General features: G+C 45.9%; 1 protein-coding gene across 1 annotated transcript in view; it reads left to right on the top strand.

The window, feature by feature from the left end:
- Nucleotides 1–17,157, top strand: part of BCL2L11 (BCL2 like 11) — an 80,482-nt gene that overhangs the window by 13,262 nt on the left and 50,063 nt on the right.

Genomic DNA, 17,157 nt, shown 5'->3' on the forward strand with positions numbered 1-17,157 from the left:
TAAGCAAGATCATGGTAAGACACGTTTTAGCTCGTCCGATCTCTCCCCTTCTGATCCGTAAGGTGTATGAAGAACAACGGGATTTGGTAAGCGCTTACCATGTGCCGAGCACTGTTCTAGTTGCCGGGGTAGAGGCAGGATAATCAGGGCTCACAAGCCCTGTTCTCCCTCCTACTGAGACTGTGAACCCTGTGCGGTTCAGGGACTGGGTCGGCCCAGGTGATTTTGTATCTTCCCCGGCGCTTAGTACAGTTCCTGGTACGTTTCACAAAGGTTGTTATTCCGCTATCTCCCTGGGTTGTATTCACTCATTCATTCGATCATGTTTATTGAGCGCTTACTGTGTAGTTGTAGACTGCGAGCCCACTGTTGGGTAGGGACTGTCTCTATATGTTGCCAACTTGTACTTCCCAAGCGCTTAGTACAGTGCTCTGCACACAGTAAGCGCTCAATAAATACAATTGATCGATTGGGTTGGCCCAGATGATTTTCCGTCTTCCCCGGCGCTTAGTATAGTTCCTGGTACATAGTAAACGTTTCACAAAGGTTGCTATTCCGATATCTCCCTGGGTTGTATTCATTCAATCATATTTATTGAGCGCTTACTGTGTGCAGAGCGCTGTACCTTGGGAAGTACTTCATTCATTCATTCAATCATTTATTGAGCGTTTACTGTGTGCAGAGCGCTGTACCTTGGGAAGTACTTCATTCGTTCGTTCATTCGTTCAGTCGTCTTTATTGAGCGCTTACTGTGTGCAGAGCACTGTACTAAGCGCTTGGAAAGTACAAGTCGGCAACGTACAGAGGCGGTCCCTACCCAACAGCGGGCTCACAGTCTAGAAGGGGGGGCAGACAACAAAACAAAACATGGGGGACAGGTGTCACAATGGTCAGAACAAATAGCATTACAGCTATACGCACACATCATTAACAAAATAAATAGAATAGTAAATACGTACGAGTAAAATAGAGTAATAAATCTGTACAAATCAATCAATCAATCGTATTTATTGAGCGCTTACTGTGTGCAGAGCACTGTACTAAGCGCTTGGGAAGTACAAGTTGGCAACACATAGAGACAGTCCCTACCCGACAGTGGGCTCACAGTCTAAGTTAAGTGCTCTGTGCCTAGGACGTGGTCCATAAAAACTGATGCTGATAATATAGTCTTTGTTACGGGCTGTGTGCTAAGCACTGTGCTAAGTGCTAGGGTAGATACAACATAATCCGGTCCCAAAGAAGGAGAGAGAAGAGGTGTTGAATCCCCACATGAGGCCCAGAGACGTGAAGAGACTTGCCCAAGTGCTGTGGGGAGGGGAAGGAGGTAGAGTGGGCGAGATAGGGAGGAGGAGAGGAAAAAGGGGGCTCAGTCTGGGAAGGCTTCCTGGAGGAGGTGAGCTCTCAGTAGGGCTTTGAAGGGAGGAAGAGAGCCAGCTTGGTGGATGTGTGGAGGGAGGGTTTTCAGATAGATGCTCGATACAGGAGGAACACACGCAAATTCTGTGTCTCCACCTAAATGCACAAGGAAAACAGGCATTAGGGCCGAGCTGACTTGTCCCGGCTTCTCAGATCATTAAAATCTCAGAAACCCAAGGACCATCAGTTACTTCTGCTCCAAAACAAAGCTTTATTCAAATGACCTGCTGGTGAATAACAATCCCAGATTTGCTCCTGGAAACAATGGCCATCTGATTTACAATGGACAAGCGCTGTCATCGCATCTGTGAAATTTGGTAGGCTGCCTTGAGGAAAAACACATTTTTGTGGTAATCGGCTGCCAACAGATTGGTTGTTTATCGGTGGTATTGGGACGACTTGCGTGACCATCAGAAGATTCGCTTGTATTTATCGAGCGCGCGCGCGCTCACTGTGTTCAAAGCACTGTACTAAGCGCTCAGGAGAGTACGATCCAACAACAGACACATGCCCTGCCCAAAACGGTCTCACGGGCTAAAGGACACAGTCACGTGGCATCTGTAAATAACCTTGGCACTAAATGCCAAGTTCTCTGCTAAATCCTGGGCAGATCGAAGGCGATCAGATAGGTTAAGGGGCTCACGGTTTTAGAAGGGAGAAGCAGGCATCCCATCCCCATTTTCCAGATGAGGAAACTGAGGTAAAGTGGCTTGGGAAGAGCCCGGGAACTAGATTCTAGATCTGATCTAGACCGTGCTGCCTCACTTCTCCAGTTGCCAATAGCTTTCTGTCCTCTAGACTGTAAGCTCATCGTGGGCAGGGAATAAGTCTCCCAACTTTGTTGGACTGTGCTCTTCCAAACGCTTAGGGCAGTGCTCCGCACACAGGAAGCGCTCAGTAAATGCGATTGATTGAGGTTTGTCTCCACCATTAGAGTGGAAGCTCCCCGAAGGGAGGAAGACCGTTCCTTTGTCTTTCTGCACATCCCAAGCACCTAGTGCAGTGCTCTGCACCGAGCAGACATTAAATAATAATAATAATAATGAAGGTGGTATGTGTTACCATGTGCCGAGCACTGTTCTAAACACTGGGGTAGATGTAAGGTAATCAGGTTGTCCCACGTGGGGCTCACAGTCTTAATCCCCATTTTACAGATGAGTTAACAGGCACAGAGAAGTGAAGTGACTTGCCCAGAGTCACACAGCTGACAAGTGGCGGAGCCGGGATTAGAACCCACCACCTCTGACTCCCAAGCCTGGGCTCTTTCCATTAAGCCTTGCTGCTTCTCTAAGCCCCCTTTTAGACTGTGAGCCCGTTGTTGGGTAGGGACCGTCCCTATATGTTGCCGACTTGTACTTCCCAGGCACTTAGTACAGTGCTCTGCACACAGTAAGCGCTCAATAAATCCGACTGAATGAATGAATCCCTCTCCTAGGCGTCTTAATTCCTCAAATGCATTTCAGTAGTCCGTTGGGTGGGACATTGAGATTGAAGATAAGCTCCTCGAGGGCAAGGGTAGCGTCTCCCAGCTCCGTTGCGTTGTACTCTCCCAAAAATCAGTATACAGCACAGGATTAGCACACGGCAAGCGTTCAATAAATGCAATTGCTTCGTTCGGAAACAAGAGTCCATCAGCGGGAAAAGGAGGTAGTTTCCCCGCAGGTGGGAGGAAGCGTGGAATTCCTTTCCGGGGGAAACAGAGGCAGAAGTGGCGCAAGAGGTCCAAGGAGGATTCGAATGTGGGACTTGGTTAGCTTGTATCTACCCCAGCCAGCTTAGTCCAGCGCTTGGCACATAGTAAGCGCTTCACCAATACCACCGCCGTTGTCATTATTCTTCATTCATTCATTCAGTCGTATTTATTGAGCGCTTACTGTGTGCAGAGCACTGTACTGAGCGCTTGGAAAGCACAATTCGGCAACACACAGAGACAGTCCGTACCCAACAACAGGCTCCCGGTCCGGACCTGTGGTGGATTGTTAGAGGGAAAAGTTGGGAATGACATAAGTGACATCCACGGTCTCCCCCTTCTAGACTGTGAGCCCGCTGTTGGGTAGGGACCGTCTCCATATGTTGCCGACTTGTACTTCCCAAGCGCTTAGTACAGTGCTGTGCACACAGTAAGCGCTCAATAAATACGATTGATTGAATGAATGAATGAAGAAGATTGTCAGAAGGGGACCGTCATCATCAGGGGTATATATTGAGCACTTACAATATGCAGAGCACTGTACTAAGTGCTTGGGGGAGTTAAATACAATAGAGTTGGCACGTTTCCTGCCCCCAAGGAGCTTACGGTCGTGAGGGGGAGACAGACATTACTATATGGGATTGGGAGGTAGAGGGCCCGGATTTTAATCATCATCATCATCAATCGTATTTATTGAGTGCTTACTGTGTGCAGAGCACTGTACTAAGCGCTTGGGAAGTACAAATTGGCAACATATAGAGACGGTCCCTATCCAACAGTGGGCTCAAGCCTGGCTCTACCACTCTGTCTCTTATGTGACCTTGGGTATGTCACTTCTCTGTCCCTCTGTTACCTCATGTGTAAAATGGGGATGAAGACTGTGAGCCCTACGTGGGCTGGGTACTCTGTTCAACCCAATTATCTTGTATCTTCCCCAGCGCCTAGTACAGTGCCTGCCACAAAGTAAGTGCTTAACCAATATCGTAAATTAAAAAATTCCTATCATATAGCTGTGTACAGTCCCAGGCCGAATGGACTGTTCTTTGACCAGGATATGGTACTGCTGAAGGTCTGATTTCCGATCAAGAGTTTTAAATGTCTCTTGGGGCCAGCTGGAACTAAAATAGGCAATCGTAGGTCCTAGCCAGTGAACAAAAAAGAACACTTCTTTGTGGACAGGGAATGTGTCTGTTCATTGTTGTATTGTGTACCCCCAAGTGCTTAGTACGGTGCTTCTGCACACAGAAAGTGCTCAATAAATACGATTGACTAACACTTGAAGTTGCAGAATATCTCTGAGCACGTGGTTCTTGTAGGCTTTTATGCCCAGCATGATATTCATGGTTTAATGTTGCAGGGATCCTTTGAAAGACCAGAGGGTCAAATGGAGAAATGTGTTTCTTTAGGCAGGCTCTTTCTGGCTTAGAGTCTCTTGTCATCTGTTGCCAAACAAAGGCTCTTCACAAAGAAGCCTTTAGAATAATAATTATAGTACTTGTTCAGCGCTTACTATGTGCCATGCACTGTTCTAAGCGCTGGGGTCGAAAGACGTTAATCAGGTTGGAGACAACTCCTTGTCCCACGTGGGTTCACACTCTTATCCCCCTTTTACAGGTGAGGGAACTGAGGCGCAAAGAAGTTGTGACTTGCCAAAGGGCACATGTGGCAGTTCCGGGTTAGGACGCAGCCACTGAGTCACACTTTATACCAGCTGGGATCAAGGCAACCCAAAGAGGCCTTTCCTTATCCGAAAGAAACTCCCCCAAATTATTTTCTAGGAAATGAAAGGGTCTGAAGCTTTTATGTCTTCTGGCAACGTGGATTTCTGTAATGTTGAAAGATTGTGTGATCTATCCATTGGGAGTATTATCTGCCAAGTGTAAAGGTAATGATGCAAAGCCTATATAGGTATTCTTCCATTTTTTGCATGGAAATCGTTTCTGGTTTTATGATTCCTAAACTGTATTCATGTGTGTAAGATGGGCTTCTTTCTGACTTCTTGATCTTCTAGTCCGGAAGATCTGTATTTAGGTATTGTGCAGGCAACTGACACATCATTTTATAAGTGAGATTGCCGAAAAGATTGGGCTTCCCAGTCTGTTTTTCTTGGCTTTTCTTGACATCTGTTTATTCTGTTGTACTCTCCCAAGCGCTTAGTATAGTGCTTTGAACACAGTAAACCCTCAATAAATACAATTGAATGAATTAATCTTCAAGGCGTGCGCATCTAAGGGGTGTCTGAGCATCCCATGGGGCGTTCATATGCAGTCCAGTACCGACGATCCAAACTAATTGTGTCAGAGGCCTAGTCAGATATCTTTATATGAGAACCGAACAAAATCGGACAAAAAACCTGTCAGAAATAGTGATCGTTCTCTGGTCTGCTGTAATCATTTGTGTAGTCATTTATTTGGTTTTTCATCTGGACAAACGGTATTTGTACTACCATTCACAGTTTTACTCTTCCTCCTGTTTCCCCTAAATCATTTTGGTTTTTCCCAACATCCCCATTAGATTTTACTCTAGTTGAGGGCAGGGCTCACGTATCCTGCCTTGAGCTCTCAGTCCGAAGGACCTGGGTTCTAATCTTGGTGCTGCCATTTATCTGCTGTGTGACCTTGGGCAAGCCACTTCACTTCTCTGGGCCCCAGTTACCTCATCTGAAAAATGGGGATTAAGAGCGTGAGCCCTATGTGGGACAAGGGACTATGTCCAGCGCTTAGAACAGTGCTTGACACACAGTAAGTACTTAACAAATACCATCGTTATTGTTGTTGTTATTAATAAACACTTAGCACAATTCTTTGCACCCTGGTGCTCAACAAATCGAATGAATTTCTTGTAGAGCGCTTAGCACAGTGCTCAATTCAGTTGATAGAGCTATTGTCAACAAAGGGCAGGCTTTGCCACTGTGGGAAGTAAATGTCTTCTGCTTCTAGGCTTGTTGTGTATTTTTAGATCATTCCAGTCCTTGCTTCCTACCAAACCACAGAGTTTCCCCCCAAATTTTAGGTAGATTTGGGGTAACTCCCTCTCCTCTCCCCAGCTGTTTGTCTTGGGTGTCTTCCTGAATCAACTGTCATCTGTCAGCTCTGTTATATTGTACTCGCCCAAGTACTTGGAACAGTGCTCAGCGCACAGTAAGCGCTCAGTAAATACCATTGGTTATTACCTTGTATGCTCCCAAGTGCCAACTACAGTGGTGTGCATACAGTGCTCGATAAATGCAATTGAGGAATTGATTTTTGTATTGTATGCTCCCAAGTGCTTACTACAGTACTCAATAAAGACGATTGAACAATTGATTGTTCTATTGTACGCTCCCAAGGGCTTACTATAGTGCTCAATAAAGAGGACTGAAGAATTGATTTTTGTATTGTATGCCCCCAAGTGCTTACTACAGTACTCAATAAAGACGATTGAATAATTGATTGTTCTATTGTACGCTCCCAAGGGCTTACTATAGTGCTCAATAAAGAGGATTGAAGAATTGATTTTTATATTGTATGCCCTCAAGTGCTTACTACAGTACTCAATAAAGACGATTGAATAATTGATTGTTCTATTGTACGCTCCCAAGGGCTTACTATAGTGCTCAGTCAAGAGGATTGAATAACTGATTTTTGTATTGTATGCTCCCAAGTGCTTAGTACAGTACTCAATAAAGACGATTGTTCTATTGTACGCTCACAAGTGCTTAGTATAGTGCTCAGTAAATACAGATTGAATGATTACCATTCAAAACTGGGTCTTCTTTGACAGTCCCTGCCCGGACACATAATAAGTGCTTCACAAATACCATTGTTTAAAAAAAAATAAAAAACAAATGGCTCCCTGTGGGCAGGGAATGGGCCTGAAATTGTTATTAGTGTACTCTCCCAAGTGCTTAGTACAGTGCCTTTTACCCAGTAGGCGCACAATAAATACTAGTGATTGTTTGGTCCAGGCACTTTTCACATCCTGGCGTGACTTCTGTGTCAGCCTCCTTGCGGATCTCCCTCCCTCTGCTCTCCCTTCCTTTCTTCAATCCATGTCCCACGCCTGTCTCACGTATCGTTCAGCAACTTCAAAGGTTGCTCATTTTGCTCCTTGTCAAGCAAGAACGCGTCCTAACCAGTGACTCTAAGGCACTCAGTCAGCAGCCTTCTCCTTAACTTGTCTCTCCTCCCTCTCCCACCTTTCATTCTTCTCAAACTAACTCACAAACTATTGCCTCATTCTTGTTTTCTAATCCCGGCTCCGCCACTTAGAACAGTGCTTTGCACATAGTAAGCGCTTAATAAATGCCGTCATTCTTCTTCTTATTATTATTGTCTGCTGTGTGACCTGGGGTAAGTCACTTGGCTTCTCTGGACCTCAGTCATCTCTCTTGGAAAATGGGGATTGAGACCGTGAGCCCCTTGTGAGATGGGGACTGTGTCCAACCCTATTTGCTGGTATCCTCCACAGCGCTTAGTACAGTGCCTGGCACATAGTAAGCGCTTAACCAATACCACAGTTATTGTTCCCCCTTTTAGACTGTGAGCCCACTGTTGGGTAGGGACTGTCTCTATATGTTGCCAATTTGTACTTCCCAAGCACTTAGTACAGTGCTCTGCACATAGTAAGCGCTCAATAAATACGATTGATGATGATGATGATGTTTTCTCCCAGGCTGGATCTCTTTCCTTCATTTATATCCTTTCTGGCGACCGCTCTCCCCGTCTTCAAATCCCTCCCGAAATCACACGTCCTCCAGGAAGCCTTCCCCATTTAATCTCATCACCCCTTTTTCTATCCCTATATGGCAGAACTTTGGTGTCACTTAGGTACTTGCAACAACCTGGAGCTCTTGTCAAACTAATCAGTGGTGTTTATGGAGTGCTTACTATGTGCAGAACACTGTACTAAGCACTTGGGAGGGTACAATACAACAGAGTTGTAGACACATTCTGTGGATCGTGTCTGCTAGTTATGTGTTACTCTCCCAAGCCTATAGAACAGTGCTCTTCAACCAGTAGACACTTGATAAATCCTCTTAATTGCAAACATTTATTTATGGCATTATGAGATTTGTGGTTGATATGATCACCTTGTGGCCTCTCCAGCGCTTGGAGCAGTGCTTTGCACATAGTAAGTGCTTAATAAATGCTATCATTATTATTATTATTATTATCACCCGGATTTGATACCTTTGTTCTTCCCCCTCCCTGCCCCACAGCTCTTATGTACATATCTGTAATCTTGGGTAGGGACCGTCTCTATATGTTGCAAACTTGGACTTCCCAAGCGCTTAGTACAGTGCTCTGCACACAGTAAGCGCTCAATAAATACGATTGAATGAATGAATGAATATGCACTACTGCCTGTGAACCCTGGCGTGTGAGGGGTTTGTTTTCAGGATGTTCGTGTTAGAACTGAAGTCCAGGAAAGGTGGTTGTTTGAAAATATTTGGTAGTTAGCTTTTGATGTAAACAGTCAGTGAACACGTCATCTTGGCTTTTGATGGAATTTATCGTATGTTAATCGATGGTATTTATTGAGCGCCATGTGCAGAGCACTGTATTAAGCACCTGGGGGAGTATAACCCAGTGGAATTGGTAGCCACATTCTCTCATATTTGGTACAGCACTGCATTTTGTTGCCGTGGGAATGTGAGAATGAGGAGGGAAGAAATTGCTAGCACCTGGAGTATTTTCCAGATGTCTATCCAACTTTCACAGCGTGTATTGGGTTGACAATTTCCTCAGTGTTTTGCTTGGAATTGGGTGTTGGAAGCGCGTTTGAGAGACCTAAACCCGTGGTTGGGGTGAAGGCAAGGGGAAATACAGGCTGCAGCAGTAAAGGATTTCTGGTTGCATTTCCTAAGAGTTATTACTTGGGTTGTTTCAGTCCAGCAACTGTTTTTAAGCACCGTCCTGAAATCATCTCGTTGTCTGCATCTTTCACGCACCCGTGTCAAAGAAAACCGTAGCAGCTTTGATGACACGGCAGTGTTAAGAGACTTATTTCTGTCTTTTATCTTTGGTACATGGAGCCAACAATCTGCTGTAATGAAGTATGCCTCCCCCCAGAAACGAACCCCCCACAAATCTTTTAATTAAAGAGAAGATTTTTCTCTCTCCTGGTAGTTTTTAAAGGAATTTTGGACTCGAAACCAAGTTTCTGGAGCACCTCTTAAAGAGACTTGTTTCTGTCTTTCATCTTTGGTACACGGAGCTAACAATCTGTTGTAACGAAGTGAAGGATGACCTCCCCCCCAAAACCAACCCACAAACCTTTCATTTAAAGAGAAGAATTTCCTCTCTCCTGGTAGTTTTTAAAGGAATTTCGGACTCGAAACCAAGTTTCTGGAGCACCCCATCTCTAAAGCTGAAACCGGATTAATTTTGAGGTGGTGATTTCCTTCCCTGGCATGGATTTTTCTCCTTGTTTTTGCAAAGAGAACCTGGAGATCCCAAAAGGCGGCAGAGTGTCTAAGCTGAAGTGCGTAAAGCAAACAGCTCAAGGGTTGAGTGGAGTGGATTAGTTGCATTTCGGTTGTAGTAGTAATGGGATTTATTGAAGACCCATTGAGTGCTTGCACTGTACTAAGCACTTAAAGTATAACTGAAGCATGAGGCGTGTGCCCCTGTCCAAAAGGAACAAATAATCGGATGCCTTGAGGAAGAACTCCAAATTCAAGGTTCAAAAGTAGAAGAATGTCTTCGGGAAAGCACCTGAACAAGCCATTTTTCTCTCTCCCTGTCTGCTTTTAGTGAGACTTTTGTGGCGGAATGATAATTGGTTTCTCAAAAGTAAGAATTGGGACCGTGTTAAAATGCAGAATACACGAAGCGTGATGGGTGTCTTTAAATGCAGTAATATTTCTTTGCAAATGTCGGATTTTCTGTGGGAAAAGAATGTGAACGGTGGGGTTTGTTTCTGTCCTTGTTTGGGGAGTTTTAAAGCTGTGGCCAAGTGGATTGGACATGAATAGTTGACTAGTAATCATCAAAGGAGAGAGCTCTTAGGGCGACTGCCTGGCCTTGAGAATGTCGTTTTCAAAAAGGCCAAATGCCTATTGAATAGAGGAGGAAAGATGAGAGGCATCGAGGCAGTAATCAACTGTATCTTAGATGCCAAAGTGCAGGCGCCTTTTGAAATTATTTTCTTGGGGAGTTAACACGGTTCAGAACCAAAGAGGAGGGTAAAAACACTTCGACTGATCTCGAAGAGCATCGGAGTGTCACAGTGACTGAGATTATTTTGTACCGCTAGTTCTTTGGAGGCTAAAATGCACTTCGAAAGTTTATGTTTGACTGTTGGGCTAATTATGACTTGACACTCTCGTTTTTTTTTTTGATCTTCCTGCATTTGCTGGCAACAGTACAGAAAGGCCTTTCTGAAAACCCCAGATTGATTTCACTATCAACCACTTAACCACGATATTAATTTCCTGAATTGCTGAGCCCTGATGATTTCAAATTAGCGTAAGGGTTGGAAAAGCAATTTGCCCAGAGGGATGTGTGTCCAGGCAATAGATTTCAGGCTAGGCTGAGGGATGTTTGGTGAGTAGCGAAAACACTAGTGCTCTCTTAAGAAATACACCCCTCTTTTACTGTTTGGGGTTTTATTTTCCACTTGAAATGGCTTTCTTTTCTCTTCCTTTCACTTTTCCATCAAATATCTGAACGACTTTGCCGAATGACAGCTCGGAACAATGCTAGCGTGTGGTTTGTTTCTGATGCAGTTGTATTGGGAATGTTGATATGTATTAGTTTTCACTCTGATAAAGGGGGGAAAAAACAAGGAAGTCAAGCAAACAAACCTAGTTGGATTTTGAAACTTTCCAATAGGACTAGAACCAAACACTATCCTTCTAATCTTTGGAGTACGTTCAAAGTAGTTTGTATTAAATCGTGATTCTTTTGGGTTCCGTTGTTCGGCTGTGTGACTTTGCTCAACTGCGTTTGTCGAAGTTGAACAAATAGAAGCTTTGTTTCCTACCTAGTCTTTTTTTTAATTGTATTTAATCCATTATTTCCCTTGAAAATTGATGTATGATTGTGTTTGTGTTACAGTATCACTTTACACTCTTCATCAGTAGCTGATGACTTTTATATCGTTGTCTCCCATTTTTTTTTTTTACGCCTGGGCTCAAAAGGTATGGCTGTTGGGAAGCTAGACTTCAGCCTAACTGTGGGCTGCCAGGGACTAGTGATTTTTTTTTTTCCCAAAAGGCAAACATTCAGTCTCAAACCCTGTTAGAAAAATTGGGCTGTTGGAAATCTATCAATGAGATTTGCATTTTATGTCTAGGACTCCCTCTGGGCCAGCCAGCCCTCCCCTTCCTCTCCTTTCCCCTTCCTTCTCCTCTCCTGTTCCCTCCCCTCCCCTTCTCCCTTTTCCCTCCTTCCCTCCCCCCACTTTCCCTCCTCCTTCTCCTTTCCTCCCCTTCTTCCCTTCCTCTCCCCTTCTTCCCCTCCTCTCCCCTTCTCCTCCTTCCCCTTTTTCTCCTCCTTCATCTCTCCTCCCCTTCTTCCCCTCCTCTCCCCTTCTCCTCCTTCCCCTTTTCTCCTCTTTCATCTTTCCTTCCCCCTTCCTCCCCTTCCCCCTTCCTCCCCTTCCCCCTTCCTCCCCTTCCCCCTTCCTCCCCTTTTCCCTTCCTCCCCCTTTTCCCTTCCTCCCCCTTTTCCCTTCCTCCCCCTTTTCCCTTCCTCCCCCTTTCCCCTTCCTCCCCCTTTCCCCTTCCTCCCCCTTTCCCATTCCTCCCCCTTTCCCCTTTCTCTCCTTCCCCCCCTCCTCCCCTTTCCCCTTTCCCCTTCCTCCCCTTTCCCCTTCCTCCCTTTCCCCCTTCCTCCCTTTTCCCCCTTCCCTGTTTGGAGAAACTGCCCCCACTGATTGCCTAGGAATCCTAACAGACGCTGGCTAATGTAGGCTGTGATGGTTCTGATCCCAATTCTGTCACTTACCTGCTGTGTGACCTTGGGCAAGTCACTTCATGTCTCTGGGCCTCAGTTCCCTCATCTGTAAAGTAGGGATTAAGAGTGTAAGCCCCAGGGCTCTGCACACAGTAAGCACCCAATAAATGCGATTGAATGAATGGGGGACAGGGACTGTGTTCAGCCTGATAAACTTGTATCTATACCAGCATTTAGTATAGTGCCTGGCACATAGTAAGCATATAACAAACACCAAAAAAAAAAATGGGTCATATCAACTAAAGTCCCATGGACTGTGATTTCATTGTGGACAGGGAACTTGTTGACCATCTCTGTTGCATCGTCCTCTCATTCATTCATTCATTCAGTCTTACTTATTGAGTGTTTTCTGTGTGCAGAGCACTGTACTAATCGCTTGGGAAGTACAGGTTGGCAACATATAGAGATGGTCCCTACCCAACAACGGGCTCGCAGTCTAGAAGGGGGAGACACAGAACAAAACAAAACGTGTGGACAGGTGTCAAGTCATCAGAATAAATAGAAATAAAGCTAGATGCACAGCATTAAGAAAATAAATAGAATAGTAAATATGTACAAATAAAATAGAGTAATGAATCTGTACAAGTATATATACAAGTGCTGTGGGGAGGGGATGGAGGTAGAGTGGGGGGGATAGGGAAGAAAAAGGGGGCTCAGTGTGGGAAGGCCTCCTGAGCTCTCAGTAGGGCTTTGAAGGGAGGAAGATGTGGGGATGAAGATGTGGGGAGGGAGGGCATTCCAGGCCAGGGGGAGGACGTGAGCCGGGGGTCGACGGCGGGACGGGCGAGAACGAGGTACAGTGAGGAGGTGAGCGGTGGCAGAGGAGCGGAGGGTGTGGGCTGGGCTGGAGAAGGAGAGAAGGGAGGTTAGGGAGGAGAGGGCGAGGGGATGGACAGCCTTGAAGCCGAGAGTGAGGAGTTTTTGCCTGATGCGTAGGTTGACTGGTAGCCACTGGAGATTTTTGAGGAGGGGAGTGACATGCCTAGAGTGTTTCTGCAGAAAGATGATCCGGGCAGCAGCCTGAAGTATAGACTGAAGTTGGGGGAGACAGGAGGACGGGAGATCAGAGAGGAGGCAGATGCAGTAATCCAGTTGGGATAGAATGAGAGATTGAACCAGCATGGATTGATTATCAGGGTCCAGGAGCTGGAGGCCCTGAGTTCAAGTCCATGCTGTGCCGCTAACCTGCCGTATGACCATGGGCAAGTCATTTAACTGCCCTGTATCTCGGGTTCCTCAGAATGGAGATAATTTCTCCTGCCTTTTCTACCTTCCTTGCAGGGTTGTTGTGAGGGCTAAAATGAATTAATGTGGAGAAGCAGTATGGCGAAGTGGATAGAGCACGGGCGCCTGGGAGTCTAATCCCGGCTTTGTCACTTGTCTGCAGGGTGACTTTGGGCAACTCACTTCACTTCTCTGGGCCTCAGTTACCTCATCTCTAAAATAATAATAATGATGGCATATGTTAAGCACTTACTATGTGCGAAGCACTGTTCTAAGCTCTGGGGGGGGGGGGGGGGATACAAGGTGATCAGGTTGTCCCATGTGGGGCTCACAGTCTTAATCCTCATTTTACAGATGAGGTAACTGAGGCACAGAGAAGTGAAGTGAGTTGCCCAAAATCACACAGTTGGCGGAGCCGGGATTTGAACCCATGGCCTCTTACTCCTGAGCCTGTGCTCTTTCCACCGAGCCACTCTGCTTCTCTAAAATGGGGATGAAGACTGTGCGTGCCATAGGGGACAGGGACTGTGTCCAACTCGATTTGCCTGGATCCACCCCAGCACTTGGTACAGTGCCTGGCACATAGTAAGCGCTTAACAAATGCCATAATTATATAATTATCATGCGAGATCACTTGGGGGGGAAAAAAGCGCTACAGAAAAGCAAGGTATCATTACAGCACTAGAGCTCCACGTTTGTGCTAGGCTACTGCCTTGGGCCAGAAATGCATCCTGCGGGTGCAGAAAGTTTTGCGGTTGTTGTAATGTGCAGCACTCCTGTTTGCCGCTCCTCCAGCTCTCCCTGGGCTTCAGCGGATGCCCAGTAGTCAGGGGTGGTGGAGGATAAATGGCTCCGCTGAGACTAAACTAATACCCCAGTTGATTCTTTTCCACGGATAGTTTGGGTCCTGCAAGTGTCAGGCTCAATAATAACAATAATAATAATAATAATGACGGCATTTATTAAGCGCTTACTATATGCAAAGCACTGTACTAAGCACTGGGGAATCTACAAGGCGATCAGGTTGTCCCACGTGGGGCTCACGGTCTTAATCCCCATTTTACAGAGGAGGTAACTGAGGCCCAGGGAAGTGAAGTGACTCGCCCAAAGTCACACAGCTGACAAGTGGCAGAGCCGGGATTTGAACCCATGACCTCTGACTTCAAAGCCCGGGGTCTTTCCGCCGAGCCACGCCGCTTCCCAACTTCCCAAGCTGTTAGTATGTTTGGTTTTGTTCTCTGGCTCAAGGCCATGCTTCCTTCTTGTTGGGAGGTTCCATAAGAGAAACAGCATGGCCTATCGGAAAGAGCACGGACCTGGGACTCAGAAGACCTGAGTTCTAATCCTGGCTCCACCACCTGTCTGCTGTATGATCTTGAACAAATCACTTCTGCCTCCTCTGTAAAATGGAGGTTTAGAGTGTGGGTCCCATGGGGGACAGGGACTTTGCCCCACCTGATTAACTCGTATCCGCCTCAGCGCTGAGGACAGTGGTTGGCACATAGAAAGTGCTTAACAAGTACCGTAATTTGTAGTATTAACTGCTCTGTGCCTCAGTTACCTCATCTGAAAAATGGGGATTAAATCCTACTCCCTCCTACTTCGACTGCAAGCCCCACGAGAGACAGGGACTGATTAACTTGCATCTACTCTAGTGCTTAGGACAGTGTTTGGCACGTAATAATAATAATTCTCCCCCTTCTAGACTGTGAGCCCGTTGTTGGGTAGGGACCGTCTCTATATGTTGCCAGCTTGCACTTCCCAAACGCTTAGTACAGTACTCTGCACACAGTAAGCGCTCAATAAATACGATTGAATGAATGAATTATGGTACTTGTTAAGAATTTACTGTGTGCCAAGCACTGTTCTAAACACTAGAGTAGATACAAGTTAATCAGACTGGACACAGTCCCTGTCCCACATGGGGCTCACACTCTTAATCCCCATTTTACATAGTGAATAATTATCTTGGTCTGCTTGCTGAATAATAATAATAATAATAATGTTGGTATTTGTTAAGCGCTTACTATGTGCCAAGCACTGTTCTAAACACTAGAGTAGATACAAGTTAATCAGATTGGACACAGTCCCTGTCCCACATGACGCTCACACTCTCAATCCCCATTTTACATAGTGAATAATTATCTTGGTCTGCTTGCTGAATAATAATAATAATAATAATAATAATAATGTTGGTATTTGTTAAGCGCTTACTATGTGCCAAGCACTGTTCTAAGCGCTGGGGTAGATACAAGGTAAGCAGGTTGACCCCCGTGGGGCTCACAGTCTTCATCCCCCTTTGACAGATGAGGGAACTGAGGCCCAGAGAAGTGAAGTGACTTGCCCAAAGTCCCCCAGCTGACAATTGGTGGAGCCGGGATTAGAACCCATGACCAGTGACTCCAAAGCCCGGGCTCTTTCCACTGAGCCATGCTGCTAAGCGCTTACTATGTGCCAAGAACTGTTGTAAGCTCTGGAGTAGATAGAAGGTGATCAGGTTGTCCCACGTGGGGCTCACAGTCTTCATCCCCATTTGACAGATGAGGTCACTGAGGCCCAGAGAAGTGACTTGCCCAAGGTCACACAGCTGACCAGCGGCGGAATCGGGATAGGATGTGAAAGGTGTAACACATCAGTTGCGTGTGTTCTAATAAAGAAAAGCGATTTCAAAGTCAATCAGTTATTTATTTTTATGGTATTCTTTATGGTATTTAAGCCTGTTATGGGCAAGGATTGTCTCTGTTGCTGAATTGTTCTTCCCAAGAGCTTAGTACAGTGCTCCGCACGTAATAATAATAATAATGATGGCATTTATTAAGCGCTTACTATGTGCAAAGCACTGTTCTAAGAGCTGGGGAGGTTACAGGATGATCAGGTTGTCCCACAGGGGGCTCACAATCTTAATCCCCATTTTACAGATGAGGGAACTGAGGCACAGAGAAGTGAAGTGACTTGCCCAAAGTCACACAGCTGACAAGTGGTAGAGCCGGGACTCGAACCCATGACCTCTGACTCCAAAGCCCGGGCTCTTTCCACTGAGCCACGCTCCTTCCCCCATAGTAAGCACTCAGTAAATACGATCGAATGATTAAGTGCTGGGGTTGATACAAACTAATCAGGTTGGGCACCGTCCCTGTCCCACGCGGGGCTCACAGTCTTAATCCCGGTTTACAGGTGAGATATCTGAGGCACAGAGAAGTGTAGCAACTTGCCCAAAGTCACCCAGCAGGCAAGTGGAGGATCCGTGGTTAGGACCCATCTTTCTGACTCTTGGGCCATGCTGCTTCTTGTATGCAGAGCACTGTACTAAGCACTTGGGAGAGTAATAATAATAATAATGGCATTTGTTAAGCGCTTACTATGTGCAAAGCACCGTTCTAAGCACTGGGGAGTATACAAGGTGATCAGGTTGTCCCCCGTGGGGCTCACAGTCTTGATCCCCATTTTACAGATGAGGGAATTGAGGCACAGAGAAATGAAGTGACGTGCCCAAAGCACAGCTAATTGGCGGAGCTGGGATTTGAACCCATGACCTCTGACTCCCAAGCCTGGGCTCTTTCCACTGAGCCACGCTGCTTCTCAATACACTGCGAATTCCCTGCCCACAAAGACCTTTGATTCTTTGGAGCATCTCACCCTGCTTTTTGATCGGGGAACCATACATGTTAAGGTTTTTCATTACCTTTTTCAATATTTATAGTTGGAACCTTGGGATCTTAGAAGAAGCGCATTAATGTTCTTCACTTTATTTCCTGCACTTTGTTTAGGCTCTGTTGCCGCTCATTGGATTTCCACGGCACCAGTTGGGAGCTCTAATGAATGTAGCAACACCGAGATTTAACCTTTTCAGCACAGATGTATTTCACCTTGTACAGTTTGGCTTAC

Source organism: Tachyglossus aculeatus, chromosome 23 (genome assembly GCF_015852505.1).
Source record: "Tachyglossus aculeatus isolate mTacAcu1 chromosome 23, mTacAcu1.pri, whole genome shotgun sequence".
Lineage (NCBI taxonomy): Eukaryota > Metazoa > Chordata > Mammalia > Monotremata > Tachyglossidae > Tachyglossus > Tachyglossus aculeatus.